General features: G+C 43.1%; 1 protein-coding gene across 5 annotated transcripts in view; it reads right to left on the bottom strand.

Moving 5' to 3' along the window:
- Positions 1–22,453, bottom strand: part of shank2b (SH3 and multiple ankyrin repeat domains 2b) — a 386,266-nt gene extending 363,813 nt beyond the window's left edge. For all 5 annotated transcript variants that reach the window (XM_075468229.1, XM_075468249.1, XM_075468215.1 and 2 more), the window contains exon 1: positions 22,171–22,453. The gene's annotated coding sequence lies outside the window, so the exon portion shown is untranslated. The remainder of the gene's footprint in view (positions 1–22,170) is intronic.
- Positions 22,454–24,483: the final 2,030 nt, after the last annotated feature.

Raw genomic sequence — 24,483 nt, 5'->3', positions numbered from 1 at the left:
CCTACAGGCTTGGAGGTAATGTACGGTCACACTGCCGTAAATACAACACCCTTTCGCTTTCACGTTTGTTGACGAACCGGCGAGGAGTCAGAAGATGCAAGCTATGTAACCGAGAAGGTAAGATTAATCAAATCTACCTGGGAGCGTGAGAGGGTCTATTTGTTGTTGCGGTAGGTGTGCCAGAAAGCAAGTCGAAGTACTTCCGCTCAGCTCCCGGGCCGGTCCAGCAAAGTTACATAGCGCAGTTTTTCCATCTCAGACCCCCGAAGGGCATATGAGACAGGCCAATCGTAATATTAAAACTCATTCTAGCCGCACAATTTTTTTCAAGCTGTTATTTTAAGGTAGAAATGTTACATAGTATTGCTTTAAACCCCAGCCAACTAGCCGGACTACCTTCATCAACACCAAAACGAGGCTGGAACTCTGCTCACAGGACGCAGCAGGGGGTAAGAAGATGTTCAGAAATGATGTTGCTGATATGGGATGTCATACAGCTTCATGTCAAAAGAGGCGAACTGTCCCTTTATCTGCATTTACTACCATGTCACAGTACATCAGAATGTTGTCACCATTTTCTCACCAGAGGAAAGTCTCCATTGCATCATCATTTCATAGCTGATATTCTGCTGCCGGTGAAGGGTGAACTTTCCCCACTGTGGGATCAATAAAGTTTATCTCATCTTATCTTACAAAATGACAGAAATGTGTGAAAATCCTGAAAAGGGACAAATATTTACAGGCTTTTCGTAAAAGTGATGCTCAGCAGTGAGTCTGACACAGATTCTGATGGATCGAGCGGCCTTTGGTTGAGAAACTGACTGTTCACCAGGAAATCTTTTAGGTTTCTGTAGTTTGAGATCACGTGGTCACTTCCTCCTGTTCTGAGCAGCTGTTTGGGGAGTTCCTCTGAACTAAAAGTGCTCCGACCACCGTCCAACGCAGATAAGATTAACCGCTCATAAGTGCCTCACACCGTCCCTTCGAGGCTGAAACATCTTATCCTACAAGCGCTTTGTTGAGTGAAACCACAGCTCAGAGTTCCTTTCATTATTCAGCTCGAAAAAAATGTCCCAACTCCCAGGTTTCAGGCTCTGGGATGGATGCCGAGATTCTGAAAAACTTAGTAACACGAGGTGAAGAACAGGATTAACCCTTGTGCGGTCTTAACATTGTGTTTACTCCCTTTGTCCTACGGGTCAGGAATGAGCCGCCCTACCAAAGCCCCAAAATAAAGCAACTTAATTGAATTTTAAATCCAAATTCTATTTTGTATGATGAAACCACCTGTTATTTATCTATTCAACTCAATTCAATACATTTTTTTATCATGTATTTTTTGTTACACAATACAAAAAGACAATCACCAGTTTTCAGGATCACACTTTTTTTTTTTTACCACAAACCAACTGTCAGTTGGACCAACAGTTTTCTTGTTTTCTCAGTTTTCTTTCACATAATAAAGGTTTATTATTGCTATTATATAAATGTGAAGTAATTACTTCTGAATTAATTATATTGAAAGGGGAAAAAACAGTGAACTTTTTTCTGCTGTTTAAATGTTTTTATAATTCACGGGTCAAAAATGACCCATAAGACAATCTTTGTACCCTAGTGGTGTACAGCCCACATGGAGACATAAACAAAAATAAAGTCTGACTTTTTCTAATGATGGGGGCCCTTTAGGAAAAGCCATAACATTTCAAGTTGGAAAAAGATAGTTTAAGGTATTTTTTCTACAGCTAAACATGGTAGTGGGTCACTTTTGACCCGCAAGACAACAGGAGGGTTAAAAAGCCAAAGAGACGGGAGAGTCGAGTCGTTTAAAGCCACACAAGCAACATCGGCCCCTTGCTTTAGATCAAACGAAGGAAAACAGCCACCTCTCCACTCACCAGAGGATTCACAGCCATTCCAGCAGACCCACCTGTGGGCTCCATTCCCATTTCTCATGGGAAGGAAAGCATCTTCCCTCTGCGTGTCAGCCTCTCTGCTCTCAGTTACTGGTGGAAACCCAGTTTCTGTGCCTAAAAGGAGATATTCTCTGATATCCTCGGCCTTTATTCCCCCCATTGGTCCGAGACGGGATTCAATCCTGGACCCGTCTTGCAGCCTTCTGCATGCAGGGTTTCCATTAAAAAAAAATTCTGTTTGTAATCCACAAGTCCAGGCCAAGATAAAACATCACATGCTTTATATTCTCAGACCTGGCAACGCTCTGTCTGAAATCTGTTTCTGAATCCTCTAAAAACAACAACATATCACAGCTGTTTGAGAGGAAACATCTGTATAAGATGAACAGAAACAGATAACAAACAACTGCAAACCGAATGCACCAGTAATCTCATGATATGCTGGGTATCCATGGCGACTGCCTATCCATTTCACTGCTTCTGAGCATTCTGTATGGGGACATGTTTATAATCGAAGCAGAAGTTCATGGTTTTGTGACCTTGTGTGGCCGACTGGAGCTTCGTGATTGGTCAATTTGGCTGAGAAACTGGAGCACCAAGAGAATGCGTCTACGGGGAAGAGCTTTCCATCAGAAAAGTAGTAGAGGCTCGCAGAAACGCACCAGTACGAGCAAAAAACTGGAAAAAAAAAAAACACACATATACATATATATGTATATATATATACATACATACATACATACATATATATACATACATACATATATATATATATACATATACACACACACACACACACACACACACACAGGGCCACTTTATCAGGAACACCTGTTCAATCACCTGTTACCACAAACAGCTGATCAGCTGCAGCTCAGTGCATTTAGGCATGTAGAGGTGGTGAAAGCAACTGGCTGCAGTTCAACCCGAGCATCAGAACAGGGAAGAACGTGTCAGGTTTTCAAAAAGAAAACTTGATTTATTCCCAAAAAAACAAAGTTCAAACAAAAGGCACGGCTGAGCCGGATTCAAAAACTAAACTGAGACAAAATAAACAAATAACTTGACATGGCATGGAATAAATACTTAGCTTAACGTGCAGGTGTAGCGAGGCATGAGGGGTGTAGACGAAGTAGGATCTGACAAAAGGACAGGGGAGACTGGAAACTAAATAGGGAACTGGGTGGTTGTGAATGAGTGCAGTTGTTTGGGAAAACACGGGTGAAGTGAGTGAAGCTAATGAACAAGCATGGGAAGTGAGGGGAAAAACAATGGCAAGAATAAAAACAAGAACTCAAAACCAAGACATAACCTAAAACATGATAAAACATAAAACTAAAAACATGGGAAAAAGTCACGTGGGCGTGACAGAACGGGGATTTAAGTGGCTTTGGACGTGGCATGGTTGCTGGTGCCAGACGGTAACTCAAATGAGCGCTTGTTTCATCAAAGGAATGCAGAAAACCATCTCTGAACGCACAGCACGCGGAACCGTGAAGAAGACGGGCTGCAGCAGCAGCAGGAGGCCACACCGGGTGCTGCTCCTGTCAGCTGGCAACAGGAAACTATAAGAGACTACAATTCACACAGGCTCACCAGAACTGGGCAAGAGAAGGTTGGACAAACGCTGCCTGGTCTGATGGGTCTCCATTTCAGTCACATTTCAGTCGCATCCCGTTTCAGGTGTGGATTATTACATTTATCCAATAAAGTTACAGCGATAATATTGAGCCGTTTCATTCGTTCAAGATTCAAAATAGTTTTATTTGTCACATACACAATCATACACAGTACAATGTGCAGTGAAATTCTTCCTAGTCCTGCAACCAATGAAAAGATAATTAAAATTAAATATGAAATATTAATAAAAAAAAAGAATTAAAAAAAAAATTGTATATGGTATCTGAAATGTACAAAAAATTCATCTTTTTTTCCTCATTTTTTCATGTGATGAATAACACGTGTACACTTATGATAATCTGACAATTGTACAGTTTAGAGCATCTCTTTCACCTATAATTATTAGATTGTACAAACACTTTTGTAGTGAAGTAAGCCCGAAGGACGGATGGAGACATTTTCTATGAACAATCTTTACTTATTATATAATGAAATAATCTAAAAATGAACCTAAAACTATGAAATTTGAAAATAAATAAATAAAATAAATTTAAAAAAAACAAGTCCACAATTGTCGCCAAAATCAATTTAAGCGACAAATTTTGGACTTGTTGAAATTTGCATCTGTTAATTTAATCAGGTAAACAAATCATGACGTAGTTATATCATTCCATCCCAGAATCTGTTTGAAGCACGTCCAATATAAAGAATGTATGTCTTTATGTCATAGATGTATGACATAAAGAGCAGTCCCCTGCTTCCGAGCAGCAAACACCGTAACAGGCGCGGCTGTCGGCAGGCGGCAGCAGGCAGTGATACGAAGGGAGAGAAAATAGGGCCAAGAGATTGTGAGGTCTGAATTTTTCCTGGAGAACGATTTTGTGATGCAAATGTATTACTCTGTTGAACGCATATTGTTTTGAGAAGCAAAGCGCTTTATTTTTTAAACCCCAGCCAACTAGCCGGACTACCTTCATCAACACCAAAACGAGGCTGGAACTCTGCTCACAGGACGCAGCAGGGGGTAAGAAGATGTTCATAAATGATGTTGCTAATATGGGATGTCATACAACTTCATGTCAAAAGAGGCGAACTGTCCCTTTAAAGGTGGGATAGGGGTTCGTTTTCTGGAACATTTTTTTACATATTGCTTGAAATACTCTTCACACCCCCATTGCAACCATTTAATTAAAAGTTTTGACACAAATATGAAAAGTTTTAGTGGCCTCTAGAACGTACAATCTAGGAAAAACACTATCCAATCATACTGAACGGACCGTTAACGATGATTGGATACTGATGCATCTATCAAACTGCAATCTGCTCCTCCCTCCCCCTCCTTCCCCCTGTGTGCGTACCCTGCTCCGTGAACGAATTACGCGTCCAGAAGCTTGGCAGGAAGCTAAACTAGAGCCAGCTTGGCTAGCACCTAGCATTATTAAACATATAGTTAGCATATACTAAATACTAAATACGGCAACGATCGATGCTTGCTGTCAGAAAGGCGCTCGTGCACCTTCGTGCTCGTGAACAAGCATTGTGCGTTCATGTACTCTAGAGGCGTGGCTTCGGGGGGAAAGTCTCAATAAAGGGGTTGGGACTTTTGACCTGTGTATTTTGAAAACGCAGCTTCGCTGGACTCAAAATCCAGGATCTCCTACCCTACCTTTAAATACTAAAGTTGGTCCACAGGAAACACGGTTATTTCCCAAGGAAAGCTGTGACGCAGCTCTGGTCACGCTGCAGATGACATTTCCACTCCCGTCATGGCGGGATGACACCGACACTCACAAAGTTATGATGCTGACAGCTGCCACTCCGAACTGGGAATGATTCTCCATGAAATGGAGGAGGGGTCGGGGCCCTTTTCCACACTCCTTTCACTTTTCCACTTCCACTTTTAACTGCATTTGTGCTCCACTCTCCAGTTTGGAGTCAAAGGTAAACGGTAAGGATTAGAAACAATGTGCAGAGTTGGGTTTAGATGTTGAAAAGTACACGATATGGGTACGAAAATCTACATTGTCAGCGACTACTTGTGTTAACATTCATTGGTCACAGATCCCATTCCCTTGTGCTAACATTTGCATGTAATCAAAACTGTTTCATGGTGAAATGCTGCTATTTTACAGCCTGGCTGGAGTGATGATCTGCTGCTCTGTTACAAGGACAAGGCTCTGAAGGCCAGGTGGGCTGGCCCACTCCATTCAAATCAATCCAAAGATATTTTGCAAACTTTGGTGTCCAGAAGATGATCAGAGGTGTGAGGTAAAAATTGGAAAAATAAGTTAAAAAAAAGGGTTGCAGCTCACTTAATGTTGGAGCGGCCCATCTGTTTAGGGGGATATAATAGATGGGGGAAGCGCCGTCACCTCCTCCTGTAATTGGATCGTCCTTGAAACTGTGAAGTCAGCAGGTAATAAATCACAGCAGATGGCAGTCACCGAATAAAAGTGGAAAAAAGTCCCAAAAAGAAAGGAGTAGAAGAGGTCATAGAGGAAAAAGCCCGTTTTCAGCTAACAAACGCGTTGAAAAGCAACTTTACAGCAGAATATTACCTAAAGCTGCAGTGAAAACCACATTCAAAGGATGCCGGTACCAGTGCATCATGAACCTGAGTCACAACAAGTGTTTCAGAGACAGAAATTAAACCATTTTGTGTAAAAAAACAAAACAAACAAAAAAAAAAAAAAACAATGCATATTCACTCATGTCCATGTTTGAGAAACATGCCTGCTATCCCTTTAAGATGGTTATTCAGCACATAACTTTCATTTTTACCTTTATGTGACACTTTGGCCTGTCTTCGTCATTGGGTGGAGTTTGATTTTTCATTATTTTCTTCTATTTCATCAACCAAAACCGTGTTATTTTTCATTTCTTGTTTGCATTTTTCACCAAGAACCCATTTTATCCTTAAACTTGTACGTTTTTAAACACTTTTCACTGATCAGAACCGGCAAATTGTGTAGTTTTACTGGTATTTCAAATCTCTTTTGAACGCATTGTTCATTATTGTTCTGAGAAGCAAAACGCTTTATTTTTTAAACCCCAGCCAACTAGCCGGACTACCTTCATCAACACCAAAACGAGGCTGGAACTCTGCTCACAGGACGCAGCAGGGGGTAAGAAGATGTTCAGAAATGATGTTGCTAATATGGGATGTCATACAGCTTCATGTCAAAAGGGGCAAACTATCCCTTTACAGCCAAACTCAGGTCCAGCCACAAGCATCCATCTGTCAGGATTTCCTGTGTTTCCTGACTGGAGGTTGGTATGGAGCTGGAACCAATTACCTACACACCTGCAATCAATGGAGCCTCGTCTATACCTACTCTCTTCACCCATAAAGTCCTGGGCTGTGTTCAAAACCGCATACTACATACTTGCAAACTGCATTCTTCCATTCTGCATACTGATCGATCAGACAGTATGCAGAGCGTATACCCACAATGCATCTCGCTCCTACTCATACTAACTTTAAATTTTTTTAAGTTCCCGGATGCATCCTAGATTCTCTGAAATGTTGGTATGCATCATGAGGTTACTACTCATACTCAAACTACCCAAGATGCAACGTAACGTGACGTCGCCGATCGTCATTTCCTGTCAAAACGGCAGTTTCAAGCTAGCTACAACGAGGGTAGGTTCACTTCCTGTTTTCAAAACAAAAGCACCAATTGTATGGTAATGGCTTTCCCTATGATAAAAGGCAACGGGTATTTTATTTTGTGAAAATAACCGGAAGTGCGTTGCTCACTGCGGCTAGCTTTAGTAGCGCCGAATTCATGGGAACAAAATTGTAAATAGCCGGTATTTTGTCAGGTTTTCAACACGTTGGGGATCTAAACGACTACTTTCTCGCCTGAAAATGTTTCAAATGTTGCTAAAGTTTACAGAGTTTAGAGCTTAAGAGAAATCAGCTTCAGGCCGGCTGATTTTGGCTCGGGCAGGAGCGAAATGCATTGTGGGTAAATGCTCTACATACTGTCTGATCGATCAGTATGCAGTATGCGGTTTCGAACACAGCCATTGAGTTGCCTGTGGTATGAAATGTGCTGTATAAATAAAGATGCCTTGCCTTGCCACCTGTTACCCGTGTCTTGGCAATAAACCGTTTTTCTCCACCACCTCTGAGCCTTTTGGTTTGTGTCCAGTAATACAGACTGCTGTGACACCATCACTACCTCACTGACATCCACTTTCCTGAAGGAGCATTTGTGAGGTAAAGCACACGTGTAAGACGCTCGTAAAGCCAAAGCTGCAGCAGATAAAGCCTCGCATCCCAGTCTGAGGAGCAGTGGGCATGCTGGGGACTCCCTGGCATGATCAAACATCAGGTTTTTATCTGAACGGATGCGAGTCGCAGCAGGCGGAGGCCACGCAGAGGCTGGGGGGGGACTGAGGAGGGTCACTAAAAGGAGAGAAGAGAAATGAAAAGTTTGGATGCACAACAGCTCCCGTTTGTCATGGCACTCTTATCCCCCCCCACCCCCCACCCCCCTTCACTTACTCTCTCACACTCTTACTGTGCAAATGGCGCAGGACTGAAAGAGGGATTGGGCTCAGATGTCCCCGAGTTTGACTTTGATCATTGCAGATGGCAGAATCCTCCTTAAACACACACAAACAGGCACACTTCCTGCTGCCCCCTCCCTGGGTAACAGAGATAAATGTGCAACAGGAAAAGGGCCGAGCTCCCCGGAGATCTGAGGGTGAGTTTGTGCCGGCACCACTCAGGCTTTCCACTCGCTCTCCTGTGTGACTCCTGTCTTACATTTGTCTTTATTATGGTAAAGCCAAGGTGGATTTTTCACAGGATGCATTTTTAAAACCCTTCACACCAGAGAGGAGACGAATATCTCAGAGGCTTTCATTTCAGCGTCTGAATTGCTTTTTGGTCAGTCGAGGCGGCTGTAAGTGGAGGACATGCTGTCTCCTATTGCAGAACAGATGTGTCAAAGCAAGAGTTTAGAGCTGGAAAATACATTTACCAAGAAGTTGCCTTTACAAATGTGGAGGTTTTGGGGAAAAAAACGCACAGAACTTTAACCTGTGAGAAGAAGTCTGAGGTTTGGGAAAGCACAATCACTTCTTGGATGTTTTGGGAGTCAAAAGTTCCCATCTTACTATCAAAGATAACAAAATAAAACAGAAATCAGCTGACAAACACGTAGAAAGTTGAAGTGCAGCAGGGAGGAAGGTGTCAGAGGTCTCCATTAGTAGAGAAGTGCGTTGTTTTTGTAGCTTGGCAACGAATTTAGCTGATGATGTCACACGCGGCGTCAGCAGGTTAACAACTTTCCTGCTGCTACGTTAATGCATCACAACTAGCGCTGGGCGAGTTAAAGGCGGGGTAGGGGATCTTTTTCTGGAACATTTTTTTACATATTGCTTGAAATACTCTTCACACCCCCATTGCAACCAATTAATTAAAAGTTTTGACACAAATATGAAAAGTTTTAGTGGCCTCTAGAACGTACAATCTAGGAAAAACAGTATCCAATCATTGTGAACGGTCCGTTCACAATGATTGGATACTGATGCTGTCTATCAAACTGCAATCTGCTCCTCCCTCCCCCTCCCTCTCCTTCCCCCTCCTTGCCCCTGTGCGCGTACCCTGCTCCGTGAACGAAGCTTGGCAGGAAGCTAAACTAGAGCCAGCTTGGCTAGCACCTAGCATTATTAAACGTATAGTTAGCATAAACTAAATACTAAATACGGCAACGATCGATGCTTGCTGTCAGAACAGCGCTCGTGCACCTTCGTGCTCGTGCGCGTTCATGTACTCTAGAGGCGTGCCTTCGGGGGGAAAGTGAAGAAAAGGGTTGGGACTTTTTACCGGTGTATTTTCAAAATGCAGCTTCGCTCGACTCAAAATCCAGGATCTCCTACCCTACCTTTAACTCGTTATTATCGCGTTAATTATTTAACAACGATAAATATTTTATCGCGCATTAGCGCAGGTTTTATTATTTATTTTATTTTGTAAAAGTCTGTTGCTGACAGGCTTTTATTTTGTAAAAGTCTGTTGCTCACAGGCTTTTATTTTGTAAAAGTCTGCTGCTGTGGAACAGGAAAAGAAAGTAATCGGCGGATCCACCAAACATGGAGAAGGGTACGGAACTTTTACTCGGCCATTTTCATGTTAAAGTTCTTCCAGACGGCGGAGTCGACAGAACCAAAGTCATCTGTAAACACTGCCAAGTTGAATTGTCTTCTCAGCGTAGTAGTTCCAGTCTAAAATATCACTTAAAGGCAAAACACACAACTGATAGCAGCAAGTCATTCAAGGAAACAGACAGTGGAGCGAGGCTTCTACATAAAAACTACAGAAAGATGCTGATGTTAAAAGTGTGTTTGCACAACAAATGTTATGGCACTTTCATTCATATGGCAGCACATTTAAAATAAAGCTAAATGCTAAAAGCTGAACACTACTTTTGAATTAATTTTTGGATTTTGCGTTCAAATGCGATTAATCGTGATTAATCAGGGAAATCATGTGATTAATTAGATTCAAAACTTTAATCGTGGCCCAGCCTTAATCACAACAGATGTAAAATGAGTCGGTGCCAGAGGTCCTTCCAGCTGCACAAGCGCCAAACCAGCACAGAAAACAAAACAAAAAAAATCTGTGTTTTCACAAAGAACTCCTTAAGAAGATGCAAAGAAAGACAAAGCCTCTCGGGCGGCGCCCTTCTGGAGTTAAATCCAGCTCATGGTTGGTAAAGGGACGCATTTGGAGGGTAAACTAGACGAACACCTGCAGTAAACTGAAGCCTGTCCATGTCTAATGTTGTGTAAAGCAACTAAAAAAAACACTGCGAGATTTGGGACAGATTGCCGCCTCATCAAGAGCCCTTCACTTCACTTAGCAATGCACAGGGTACCCCTTTATTGTCACTTTCAGGCTCCACATTTGCATATTGCCAGTTATCCTGGTGCAGCAGCAAGTGATGCACCAGCTGGAAACACAGACAGGAACATGCATCAGCATCTAACGTGCACCGTGTGAGGAGCTCAGAGGGGACGACGCCGGGGCATCGACACGGACCTCCAAAGCGTGGGACTTGTGTTTAACACCGTTGTGTTTTTTAAGGTCTTTATTTAAACTTCTTTAAGGTCTTTATTTAAACTTCAAAATAGAACTACCGTTCTATTTTGTCAAGCGTTAAATGTGCAAACAGCAGGGTTTTCAAATACACAGTAAAATACATTGGCTGGGTTCGAAACCGCATACTTCCATACTCATCGATCAGACAGTATGCAGAGCGTTTACCCACAATGCATTTCGCTCCTGCCCGAGCCGAAATCAGCCGGCCTGAAGCTGATTTCCCTTAAGCTCTAAACTCTGTAAACTTTAGCAACATTTGAAACATTTTCAGGAGAGAAAGTAGTCGTTTAGATCCCCAACGTGTTGAAAACATGACAAAATACCGGCTGTTTACAATTTTGTTCCCACGAATTCGGCGCTACTAAAGCTAGCCGCAGTGAGCAACGCACTTCTGGTTATTTTCACAAAATAAAATACCCGTTGCCTTTTATCATAGGGAAAGCCATTACCATACAATTGGTGCTTTTGTTTTGAAAACAGGAAGTGAACCTACCCTCGTTGTAGCTAGCTTGAAACTGCCGTTTTGACAGGAAATGACGATCGGCGACGTCACGTTATGTTGCATCTTGGGTAGTTTGAGTATGAGTAGTAACCTCATGATGCATACCCAACATTTCGGCCAATCTAGTATGCATCCGGGAACTTCTCGCTTACTCAAACTCGCATACTAACTCAAAAAGTTAGTAGGAGTAGTAGGAGAAGTATGCGGTTTCGAACACAGCCATTGTGTAAACCTTTTACATTTTCCACGTTGCCATGACGACATGTCACAAAGACATGTGATAGTAGCATCTCCAGAAACCCTGCAAGGTTCTGGAAGTGACGGTTTAGGGCTACCGTGTGCGTTCAGGAGCCGGTTAAAGTCTCTAAATGATGAGGAAAAGAGCCTCAGTGCTGCCTTTATCTTCTTCTCCAACACTGGAAATATCGGAGCATCCTTTATTCAAGTCATTCTTAATGGGATCGATGTGAATAAATTAGAGGAAATGAGCGCGAGTGTGAGCAACCTCTTTCTTTCCTTCACTGCACTACCAACCTTGATGCATTTTTTACTGCCGACAGCATTTTTTTACGACCTTTTTATCGTCTTTTTCAAAGTCCTTGGAATTTTTTATTTGTTTTTTTTTACTATTTGACTGGACCCAGTGTCCTTATTGGTACTAACTTTGATATCAGTACATTAAATCCCTCTCGGAAGACAAAGAGCAGACCATCTGCATGCGTTTTAATGATAATCATCATCATCATATTGACAGTACGCTTTGAATTTATCGTGCTATTCTTGGTGTGCTTAAATCACGTGCTCCTATCGTAGGGCTATTATGTTCTCATTATTTCAGTGGGCCATCAGAAAGTTCCTCTAAACGAGGACGAGGTCGACAGCGAACATTTATTCACAGAATAAATCAGATTCTGCAGATGTTTTACATTCAGACCTGATTATAAAAGTAAAGAAAACAATCTGAGCAAGATAACTTTTTTCCATTATTCTATATTAAATTAAAAGTTTGTGGCGTAAGATGTGCTGCACTTTTTCCATTTAGACTAGAAATATAGGCTGAAAAATGTCAACACAATAAGCAGCAGTAGATAAAAATAACAGATGCACATTATTTTTTTAAGGTAAACACAAGAAACTTGTGCTAAAGAAAAAAAAAAAAGGACCAGACTCAGTGAATAATTCCCTATAATATAGACCAGTTAGCAGTGCTGACCAACATGTCATTGGGGTCATCAGGTGGGAACCTCCTTTCATCAGTGTTTCATCTAGTTGGGCCCACGACACCTCCAGGAGGCTAGACGGTGATCACTGGCGTCCCAGAGTCACCCCCCTAATGCCAGCCATCACTGCTCCTCACACCACAACAACCATCTCTTTTTCCACAACCACAAGCTACCCCAGCCTCTCACCAACTGCACACCAGTCACAGCGGGGTGGGGATTCAAACCCTGGTTCCGGTAGGGGGTAGAAGTAGAAGAGGTAAAGATAAGTAGGATTGGGATTCAAACCCTGGTTCCGGTAGGGGGTAGAAATAGAAGAGGTAAAGATAAGTATGAATGGGATTCAAACCCTGGTTCCGGTAGGGGGTAGAAGTAGAAGAGGTAAAGATAAGTAGGAATGGGATTCAAACCCTGGTTCCGGTAGGGGGTAGAAATAGAAGAGATACAGATAAGTAGGAATGGGATTCAAACCCTGGTTTGGGTAGGGGTAATGAAAGTATAGAGGGTGCCAGAGGTGGAGGCAGGACAAGACACACTAGCAGATTCGGCAGACAAACTCACTTAAACAGTCCTACAGTCACTAAAAAGGCCAGCAAAAACAAGGCCATACAGGCCAACTCACCCAAAATGGCCGCCTGGTTTCAAAAGACTCACATGGGCCACACCCTCAACTAAAATATATTGAACTTCTTCTTTGCTTCTTCCAAATGTCTGTTTACCCTAAGTGCTCCCCCTGGTGGGCCCCCAGCTGCTATTGCTTCTTCTAATCCAAATCCACTGACTGGACTTTACTGCCTCATCTGACACTTTCTTCACTATTTTCCTCACACTCTGTACACTTACACCCAGCTCCCTCAACAATATAACATTATATTATAACATCAATTATAATGTACTATCAGTATCAGTGTCTAGCAAAGCAAACTGCAACTTTTTCACTTCTAATTACACTACTCATTTTTTCAAAACACTTTTTCATTTAGACTAGAAATATAGGCTGAAAAATGTCAACACAAAAAACAGCAGTAGATAAAAATAACAGTTGCACATTATAATGTACCATCAGTGTCTAGCAAAGCAAAGACAATGAGCATCTGAGCAGCCACAGAAGTGCATTAAAAGCTTCACGACTCTGAAATTAAGAGTGCAAATGGTTGCACAGGGAGGTGCAGAGCACACAAAGACACAGATTCTGAAAATCTTTGTGGGTTTGAGTCATAAAACGAAGTCTGAACCACACTGATCCACACCGTCGACTCGACTGAACTGGAGGAGAAAGGAACCTGTCGACTCCGGATAACTATCAGTTACGGAGAACACAAGAATCAAAGGCTGAGGGAGATAAATGCTACCTAAATTAATATTTCAGATGAATCTTTTTAAAGACTGTGGCCCGATACACAACTCACGCACCCTTTAACAGTGAGGGGAGGCAGCAGCAGCTGCGTGCTGTAAAAGCATCAAGTATTAATTAAACATCTCTCAGTAAATGAGACGGTTCGCCCACATGTATGCTTACACCTGACATTTAGGTAAATGCCAGTCCATCGCTGCACAGGCTGGATGTCATGGATGAGAGGCGCCGTGGCTGAAATGATACGTTTTCATGAAATCCAGGCGCTGCTTCCAGGTCTCACCTGAAGTAAACGATTAATTCTGAAATATCTGCCTAAGAGATGAGTCACAAATTACTATTTCTAAGGGAAAACGGTGCCTGACTTTGTTCACACGGCTCTGAGCCTGTGGAGTAGTTGTCAGATTAACAGAAATCCACTCCTTCCGTCTCCAACTAAAGGCTGAGTTATACTTCTTTTAACTGCCCTTGCGCTTGCGTCTTGCGCTTGTGTTAATGGCTCGAGACGTTTATGCTTCATTTAGCTTTGCCGGCGCTTGCGTGTGCTGCGTGGCGATTCACCGCCAGGACAGTAGGTGGAGCAGCGGGTTTTTTCAATGACAAGCCTACTATGATGAAAGGAAATTCACCGCCAGGACCTCTTCGGCAAGTCTCTCTTCGAGTGGATTCATCATAGACATAATATATTATATATATTATGGCTATGGGATTCATGCTTCTTCTTCTTCGCTTTCTACCTTGGCGTTTGAAAACAGCCATAGACATAATATATAATGTATATATATAATATATTATGTCTATGAAAACAGCGGTCTTTTATTAGGGGATGAAACCGGAAGATGAACACGCCGCCGGATGTGATGTAGATAGTGGCTTGTGCTCGCGTCCAGAGTGGCTACTCTATAGCTCTGCTCGCGTCTTGCGTCTTGCGTGAAGTTTAGAAAATTGAGGTGACACACGCAAGCATGCAAGGGGGGGCTTGCGTTGCGTCTTGCGTTACCGACTATAAACCAGGTTTAAGCCTGAAGAAGCTTTATAGAGTACTGATATTTCATGCAGGAAATCTTGGAAAATTAGAAATTCTCTAAAAAAAAGGAAGAAGTTGGTGATTAACGAACAATCACATTCACACAGTTACAGCAAACACCACCAAGCATGGAGGAATAAAATAAAGATAAACTAGCAGGTAACATCACCGCTACAGGTGCTCCTCGGTCTCTGTGTGAAGCTAACGGAGCTAACCGGCGCTACTTCCTGTTTTACTTGTTTCAACATAAAAGCACGTATTTCAAAATAAATTTTAAAAAAAAAAACTCCTGCATTTACAGCTAAACAGTTAAATTGTCTTCTCGGCGTAGTAGTTCCAGTCTAAAATATCACTTAAAGGCAAAACACACAACTGATAGCAGCAAGTCATTCAAGGAAACAGACAGTGGAGCGAGGCTTCTACATAAAAACTACAGAAAGATGCTGATGTTAAAAGTGTGTTTGCACAACAAATGTTATGGCACTTTCATTCATATGGCAGCACATTTAAAATAAAGCTAAATGCTAAAAGCTATACGCTACTTTTGGATCCATTTTTGGATTTTGCTACAAATGTGATTAATCGTGATTAATCAGGGAAATCATGCGATTAATTAGATTAAACAATTTAATCGTTGTCCAGCCTTAATATTTTTTCATTACTAAATCAATTTCTGGACTAAACAGCTTATTTGTTACAATTAAAGTGTTTGAGAGATTAATCTTTATTAAACGACCATTAGTTGCAGCTCAAATCAATTCATTAACAGCTGGCTGTTACAAATGATCCGAGTTAAAAAACAAACCTGGAGAAATCCTAGAACTCGACACGGTAATTAACTCTGTGTCGCTGGAATAATCCAAGCTTCCCAAACATGGTGCTAAAAATAAGATTTCAACAACTCACCGATGATGTCGCTAAAAGCAAAGTGACTCAACAAGTCAAGAGCCGTAATGGAACAGGTGCTGAGCTCTTAAAGCGGCTCCAATTAATTTATGTTCCCAACAAAGACGTGATAAAAAAAGGAATGAGTAATTTTTCAAACACACAGGCACTGAAAGTCTTAATGTGGGACTCAGTCCGTCCGAGATAACAACATTAATTTAAAGCATGTTTTTATGAATGAGAAGGTGAAAGGATTTACTTAATAAACCAAAAGAAAACAGGGAAGTGACAATGTGGCTGCAGCCAAACGGTGGAAAACTGGAGTCTCGGGTTTCTGAGTGCAGTGACTTTGCTTCTCCTGCCAAAAACACTCAACTCTTTCACTTCTCAGTCCGATTGTTTGCTAAAAAGGATTGATCCAGTGAATCAGCACAAAACTCTCTCTGACTTTTACGTTTTCACTGGGAAACTAACAGAAAAGCACATGTCTGCTGCTGTGGCATCACTCCCAGACTTTAAAGGGATAGTTCGCCTCTTCTGACATGAAGCTGTATGACATCCCATATCAGCAACATCATTTCTGAACATCTTCTTACCCCCTGCTGCGTCCTGTGAGCAGAGTTCCAGCCTCGTTTTGGTGTTGATGAAGGTAGTCCGGCTAGTTGGCTGGGGTTTAAAAAATAAAGCGTTTTGCTTCTCAAAACAATATGCGTTCAAAAGAGTAATACATTTGTTTTACAAAATGGTTCTCCAGGAAAAAGTCAGACCTCACAATCGCTTGGCTCTATTTTCTCTCCCTTCGTATCACTGCCTGCTGTGCAGACCGAGCAGCAAACACCGTAACAGGCGCGGTAGAGGCCTGCGCGGGACAGAATTTACAGTCCCGCTCCCACAAAAAGGATAGGATTTTTAGTCCCGCACCCGCCCGCAATTCCCGCATGACTCAGACGTTCGCGTTACTTCTCACGGAAGTTCTTGTCATTGGCTTGAGGAAAGAAACATGATCTTAGCTGCGCACACCACTGTCCGATCCTTCACGTGGGGCACATAGTGCACAAGCAGCTGAGGCTTTACAGCAATAAGCCTACCCAACATACCTACCAAAATCTACCGTGAATATTAAGAATAATACATTGTACATATGTTATATGCCACTCCTCACATTTCCATTCTTGGAAGTAAAAGTATATATTTTTAGTTAATATGATTTTAAACACAGCGTGATGGAGCCCCACCCCCTACTTTGAGTGGATTTGAGCATAAATATCTAAGCCCACAGCTCACCTTACATTGATTTAAATGCAAACAAGTGGAATGAAAACAATATGTGTTATTAATTACCCTATCCAATTATTATTTAAGTAGGTTAACTATGCCCTGTCCCTGTCCCGTTGTGCAATGCGCATCTCCTGAATAAAAGGAGAGATGGATCGCGTTTTTGAACTTATTTTAGTTAGCCTTTATTTCTTCTCAGTTTCTCAGTTTCCTCTCACGTTTTTAGTTAGCGGGACTGCAGCTCATCACCCCTCCCGCCCGCGCCCGCAATGAGCTTTCAAAATGTGTCCCGCGCCGCACTGCTTTGCTTTGGGTCCCGCGGGAGTGCAGGGCTCTAAGGCGCGGCAGGCGGCAGCAGGCAGTGATACGACGGGAGAGAAAATAGGGCCAAGCGATTGTGAGGTCTGACTTTTTCCTGGAGAACCATTTTGTGATGCAAATGTATTACTCTGTTGAACGCATATTGTTTTGAGAAGCAAAACGCTTTATTTTCACAACCCTAGCAAACTAGCCGGACTACCTTCATCAACACCAAAACGAGGCTGGAACTCTGCTCACAGGACGCAGCAGGGGGTAAGAAGATGTTCAGAAATGATGTTGCTGATATGGGATGTCATACAGCTTCATGTCAAAAGAGGCGAACTATCCCTTTAAGACAACTAACACCTAAAGAGGCATATCCATGCATCCATCCATTTTCTGTACCCGCTTAATCCAATGTAGGGTATGAAATCTGCACGCTATCTTTGAACTTATCTGGACTGTTGCTGGTTTTTAAATTCATTTAACTTATTTTATTTGTTTCTCTTTATGTTCTTTTATGTATTTTTAATGCTTCTTCCACTCCCTGCTGCAATGCTTTTATTTTATGTGAAGCACTTTGAACTTTTTGTACATGAAATGGGCTACAAATAAATTTGATTTGATTATTTTTAAACTCCTTAACCACATAAAAACTGGCTGAAATGGATCATCGTGGAGAAAAGCAGTGACACATCATGGCTGTAGCTGCGGTATTTACCCATTTAGAGGAAACATCCACTGAAGCCACTGAACTCTGATTTTAAACCTTGTGCACGTTAGCAAAGTAACAAAATGAGTTGCTGCTGCAAATTAGCTGAGCGAGAATGAGTGATGCCAACAATGTTTTACCAAAGAACAACAGCGTTATCATGGGCTGTGTTCGAAACCGCATACTTCTCCTACTACTCATACTGACTTTTTTCCCGGATGCATACTAGATTCTCTGAAATGTTGGGTATGCATCATGAGGTTACTACTCATACTCAAACTACCCAAGATGCAACGTAACGTGACGTCGCCGATCGTCATTTCCTGTCAAAACGGCAGTTTCAAGCTAGCTACAACGAGGGTAGGTTCACTTCCTGTTTTCAAAACAAAAGCACCAATTGTATGGTAATGGCTTTCCCTATGATAAAAGGCAACGGGTATTTTATTTTGTGAAAATAACCGGAAGTGCGTTAGCTCACTGCGGCTAGCTTTAGTAGCGCCGAATTCGTGGGAACAAAATTGTAAACAGCCGGTATTTTGTCAGGTTTTCAACACGTTGGGGATCTAAACGACTACTTTCTCACCTGAAAATGTTTCAAATGTTGCTAAAGTTTACAGAGTTTAGAGCTTAAGAGAAATCAGCTTCAGGCCGGCTGATTTCGGCTCGGGCAGGAGCGAAATGCATTGTGGGTAAACGCTCTGCATACTGTCTGATCCATGAGTATGCCGTATGGAAGTATGTAGTATGTAGTATGCGGTTTCGAACACAGCCTTGGAAATGTTGGTGAGGTCTGCGTGCTCAGGTACGGAAGCCCAGAGCGGCCGTGGTACGCATAAACATTTTTCTGATGGTTTTCTCCAGATAACGAGTTAATTTACCGATGGTTTTCGAGGCCACTTTTTCTCCCCAGCCCGCCCCTGTTTATATGTGTTTATATGTGTTCGCAGTTTGTTCGTCTTGTAGAGATAACTTTCACATCAGCCCGCGTCCTTTAAGGAGACGGCCGGCTCGACTGCAGCTCAACAGGCGTTTACACCTCAGTGACCAGCTGAGGGGACCAGGCCGTCTCCATGGTTACCGAATGACGCACGAGAGGTGCTGTTATCGTTTTCTCGAGATAACAAGATAAATAACTCGTTATCTGGAGAAAACGAAATGCTCGTCACACCAGCTTTGTGCATTTTCACAAACGCTCCACATTCCATGTTTGTTTCATAGGCTACTTTATTCAGTTTTCAATGAAAGGGGGGTAAAAATGGGTAAAAACCTTTGCCAGAAATACATATAAACACATATAAACAGGGGCGGACTGGGGAGAAAAAGTGGCCTCGAAAACCATCGGTAAATTAACTCGTTATCTGGAGAAAACCATCAGCAAAAAGTTTATACGGACCACGGGCGCTCTGGGCTTCCGTACTCAGGAGAGCTCTGCAGGTTTCTGTCAGGTTATATCGTCCGTCTGCAGGACGTTTATTCAGAGAAGTAGTAAAGTTACTGTTTGAGAAGTTGGAGGTATTGATTAGCACATTCTCCCTATTTAGTCCTTTAAATGTCAAGATGACCATGATTCCAGTTGTGGGTGCCATATGATTGATAAGCAATTCATAGTAAATTTCAGTTCATTATGGAGAATGTATTTGGATTTCATTGCGGTTTGATAATCTAATTGCATTTAAAAGTAAGTTATTGAAGTCCTTATTATTATTTTAACATAAACATTCATGATTGATTAATTATTAGTTTCAGTGAAGCAGAAGACAGCAAGCGCCTGTATCTTTAAGAAGGTAGCTGTTTAAGGCACGTGTTTAGGAGGTTTAGGGGCTTTGTGGATCACATTTCTGACCGTGTTGATATCTTGTTGATATTCTGCTGGAAATTGTGGAAAACTAGTGCTTTTTATTTTTTGCACTTTGGCGAATAAACCAGTAAAATCAACCATTTCTTCGTTTTGGACAACACGCGTCAGCCATAAGCTGAAATCAGTGGAAACCGATAGGTTTGTTGGAAAAAAAAGCTTGAATTAATGAGACAGTTTATGATGTCTATCAGAAAACATTTAAATTTTGCTCACTTTCAGAAGCTGAAGCCTCAAACGGATTCAGCTTGAGTCCCAAAACAAACAGTCTGACTCTAAAGTTACTTTTATAAAGAAGCAGATGGTGTTGGGAGTCCTCCGGGAGACAGAAGTGTGTTACTGGGAACCATGACCTGGAATCATTGGTGCTTTGTGGACCGGTTTTAAGCCATTAATGCCAGCAACATTTGGTTATGATTGTGTTCATCTTCCTCCAGCAGAGCTCGAGCTCTGTCACTTATTCATTAGATTACGGAGAAGATGACTTCTGGAAAAGCTTCTGCAGCTGCCGTCTCAATAAGAAAAAAGAGTTTAGGATTCGTTTCAAACCAAAAGATATTTAGTTTAACATATATCAGGAATGCTCAATCCTGTTTGCTGATATTTGGGAGGTTGTTCAGGCATGCAAATGCAAATGCAGATCAGTGCTCAGCTTTTTACACCTTCTGAGAGCACATCAAGCCTATCCTGCAGTGAACCGAACATGTTGGGCCGACTCCTCACTGGCAGGTTAAAACATAACAGACAGGTTTTAAAATATTCACATTCACCGAGTTAAATATGAACGTGACCTCAGCTGTTCATCTTCAAACAAAGCTGCATCCTCATCCAAGATTTATGAAAAAAAAAGTGGAAAAAAATATTAACATATGGTATTTTGGGGATCATTTTAAAAGGGGACAAAAATGTCCCTTTTCAGAAATTAACGAATTTGTTTTTTTGTTTTTTAAAAATCAGGCAACAAAAAAATTCTAAATCCCTAAAAATCAATGTTGTTGCTAATCATTGACATATCCCAGACCATAATTATCCCTACTCAATAATTCCACTTTGCATTCCATATTTTGAAAATATTGGCACCTAAAGGCTTAAAATTTGGGCTAAAAAGTTCAAATTGGCATCTAAAGGGTTAATTTTTTGAAAATAATTTAAAAACTTGGTAGTTATGATCAGAACTGAAGTGGAATTAAAGATTTATGGAAAAAAAGTGGAAAAAAATATTAATATATGATGTTTTTAGGTCGTTTTAAAAGCTTTTTAAAATAGTTTTTTTTCTACACAATGAAAAATTGCATTGTATATGATGTGTGTTTGAAATTCGAAAAAAATTGTCAAAAATGCACAACTGGACCAAATATGATGAGTATCACTATCTACAGTGTGAAATTAGAAGAGAAAGAACACCCCAAGTGGTGAAAAATGTCCCCTATCAGGGATTAGGGTTAACACCTCTGATCAGCCAACATGCCAGTGAGACACTGACAACACTGCGCATCCAAACCTAAAGAACCTAAAGACTCAAACCCAGAACCCTCCAGCTGACAGCCACACTTATAATAACTTCAACACCTTAAACCTTCATTTAAAAGAAGAACAAGAAACAAAATACTTTTTCCCATTTCTTCACAACTACCTAACATTTGCAATTAAAAGGTCACAAACTAGCTTATGGCCAGCTGCCAGTATGGAGCTGGTGGTTTATTTGGACCCCTCACTCCCCTGAGAATCTAAAATCTTAAAATCTTTCAGTCCATATCCTCAGAACTAACCTGAGGGAGCATTTTTAATCAACTCTAACTGTGCTGAAAAAGCTCTGAACGAGCCCAGGTGACTTCCTTTAATGCAATATGTGCAGTTAATTATCGTGCGGGTTAAATCGCGTCACTCAGGTGGAACAAGACGTTTTCTGCGCTTTTGTTCCAGCAACAATTAATTATTGGCTGCAGCTGCTTGTTAAGCCACAATGCCTGCTGAAAACATGCCTATTCAGCTTTATTCCACTGTGGTCCCATCCACTGTTTGGTTTGGATTGTTCACTATGGTTGGACTAATTACTTTAGTTTTGATCACCGGGGACTCAGAGCCTGACCACCAAAAGTTGCTTCTTACCGCAGAGAAAACATTAGATCATAAAGTGGATGCTGCACTTTCAGACTCCAGTTGTCAAATTAGATCCATCTCTGAGAATTTGGTTAGATTTACCCAGCTGGACTGGGTTTTATCAGCTTCAAAAACTGCCCAAAGCAACAGCAGGAACCCATGTGTAACATGTAAGAGTGCAAAGTGAAGCCAGAAACTTTACTAAAGAGCCGGTGCGGGAATATCAGAGGCTGCGGGATGTTGCGCGCCACCCACAGCTGGTGGGAAACTAACAGAAGCTGCATGCTTACCTTGAATGTCGTCCTGGTTCCTGTGTGGTCTCAGTGCGTTATTCCTTCGCCTTTCTGTCCAATCTTTCTGAGATCTTCCAGCTCCGACTGTCCGCGGACGGCGGAGCGGCTCTGCCGGGGAGAACTTCCAGTCAAAGTGCGGCACTGCGGACGGGAGGAGAGGGGCAGAGCCGGGGAGGATGCAGGGAGAGCGCGCTTTAAACCCGATCTCACGGGAGGAAACCCGACCACCTCCGCGTTGAAATTCAATATGAAGCGACAGCCACGCTGCGAGGCTCCGAGCTGCACATCTCCCTGCCTGCCGCGGAAAGCGAGGACTGAGCAGGTGGGGAGAAAGAGAGGGGGAGAGGAGGGGGGGGGGCGTTTATTATAGGGACGCCGAGCGAGCGCCTCCCAGACAAGACAGGTGGATGTGTGCGCGTGGATATCTGTCAGAAATCCTACTGAGAAAATGTTACAACGTGAAATTCCAGGGTCACACTGATCAATAAGTGCAGAGGCGGTTACAAATGGCAAAAAAAAAAAGAAAAGCAAGCCCGCTGCAGCCTCATCAAACACCTTCAGATGCATCCTGATAAAAGATTCATGTTTGCACGAGACCGATATAAGGACTCACAGTGGGTTAATTCTCTGTGCATCCTCCAGAAGTGTGCAGCTGAATCAGCTGCTTCTCAGCCAGAGGACAGCAACTTAAGAAAGAATGAAGAAGAACAGGAGCACACTGGTTGTGTTTGCAGCTTTTATTTCAACACCGACTTTCATCAGGTGCAGATCTGAGGCGGGCATAGTCCACCCAAAGCAGGCGTGCATAGTCCACCCAAAGCAGGCGGGCATAGTCCACCCAAAGCAGGTGTGCATAGTCCACCCAAAGCAGGTGTGCATAGTCCACCCAAAGCAGACGTGCATAGTCCACCCAAAGCAGGCGGGCATAGTCCACCCAAAGCAGGCGGGCATAGTCCACCCAAAGCAGGCGTGCATAGTCCACCCAAAGCAGGCGTGCATAGTCCACCCAAAACACCCAAAGCAGGCGTGCATAGTCCACCCAAAGCAGGCGGGCATAGTCCACCCAAAGCAGGCGTGCATAGTCCACCCAAAGCACCCAAAGCAGGCGTGCATAGTCCACCCAAAGCAGGCGTGCATAGTCCATCCAAAGCAGGTGTGCATAGTCCACCCAAAGCAGGTGTGCATAGTCCACCCAAAGCAGGTGTGCATAGTCCACCCAAAGCACCCAAAGCAGGCGGGCATAGTCCACCCAAAGCACCCAAAGCAGGCGTGCATAGTCCACCCAAAGCAGGCGTGCATAGTCCACCCAAAGCAGACGTGCATAGTCCACCCAAAGCACCCAAAGCAGGTGTGCAAAGTCCACCCAAAGCAGGCGGGCATAGTCCACCCAAAGCAGGCGGGCATAGTCCACCCAAAGCAGACGTGCATAGTCCACCCAAAGCACCCAAAGCAGGTGTGCAAAGTCCACCCAAAGCAGGCGGGCATAGTCCACCCAAAGCACCCAAAGCAGGCGTGCATAGTCCACCCAAAGCAGGCGTGCATAGTCCACCCAAAGCAGGCGTGCATAGTCCACCCAAAGCAGGCGTGCATAGTCCACCTAAAGCAGGCGTGCATAGTCCACCCAAAGCAGGTGTGCATAGTCCACCCAAAGCAGGCGTGCATAGTCCACCCAAAGCACCCAAAGCAGGCGTGCATAGTCCACCCAAAGCAGGCGGGCATAGTCCACCCAAAGCAGGTGTGCATAGTCCACCCAAAGCAGGCGTGCATAGTCCACCCAAAGCACCCAAAGCAGGCGTGCATAGTCCACCCAAAGCAGGCGGGCATAGTCCACCCAAAGCAGGCGGGCATAGTCCACCCAAAGCAGGCGGGCATAGTCCACCTAAAGCAGGCGTGCATAGTCCACCCAAAGCACCCAAAGCAGGCGTGCATAGTCCACCCAAAGCAGGCGTGCATAGTCCACCCAAAGCAGGCGGGCATAGTCCACCCAAAGCACCCAAAGCAGGCGTGCATAGTCCACCCAAAGCACCCAAAGCAGGCGGGCATAGTCCACCCAAAGCACCCAAAGCAGGCGTGCATAGTCCACCCAAAGCAGGTGTGCATAGTCCACCCAAAGCAGGCGTGCATAGTCCACCCAAAGCAGGCGGGCATAGTCCACCCAAAGCAGGCATGCATAGTCCACCCAAAGCAGGCGGGCATAGTCCACCCAAAGCAGGCGGGCATAGTCCACCCAAAGCAGGCGTGCATAGTCCACCCAAAGCAGGCGGGCATAGTCCACCCAAAGCAGGTGTGCATAGTCCACCCAAAGCACCC

This window comes from Odontesthes bonariensis, chromosome 1, assembly GCF_027942865.1.
Source record: "Odontesthes bonariensis isolate fOdoBon6 chromosome 1, fOdoBon6.hap1, whole genome shotgun sequence".
Lineage (NCBI taxonomy): Eukaryota > Metazoa > Chordata > Actinopteri > Atheriniformes > Atherinopsidae > Odontesthes > Odontesthes bonariensis.
The sequence above is the reverse complement of the archived record's forward strand: the minus strand, read 5'-3'. Positions and strand labels throughout refer to the sequence as shown.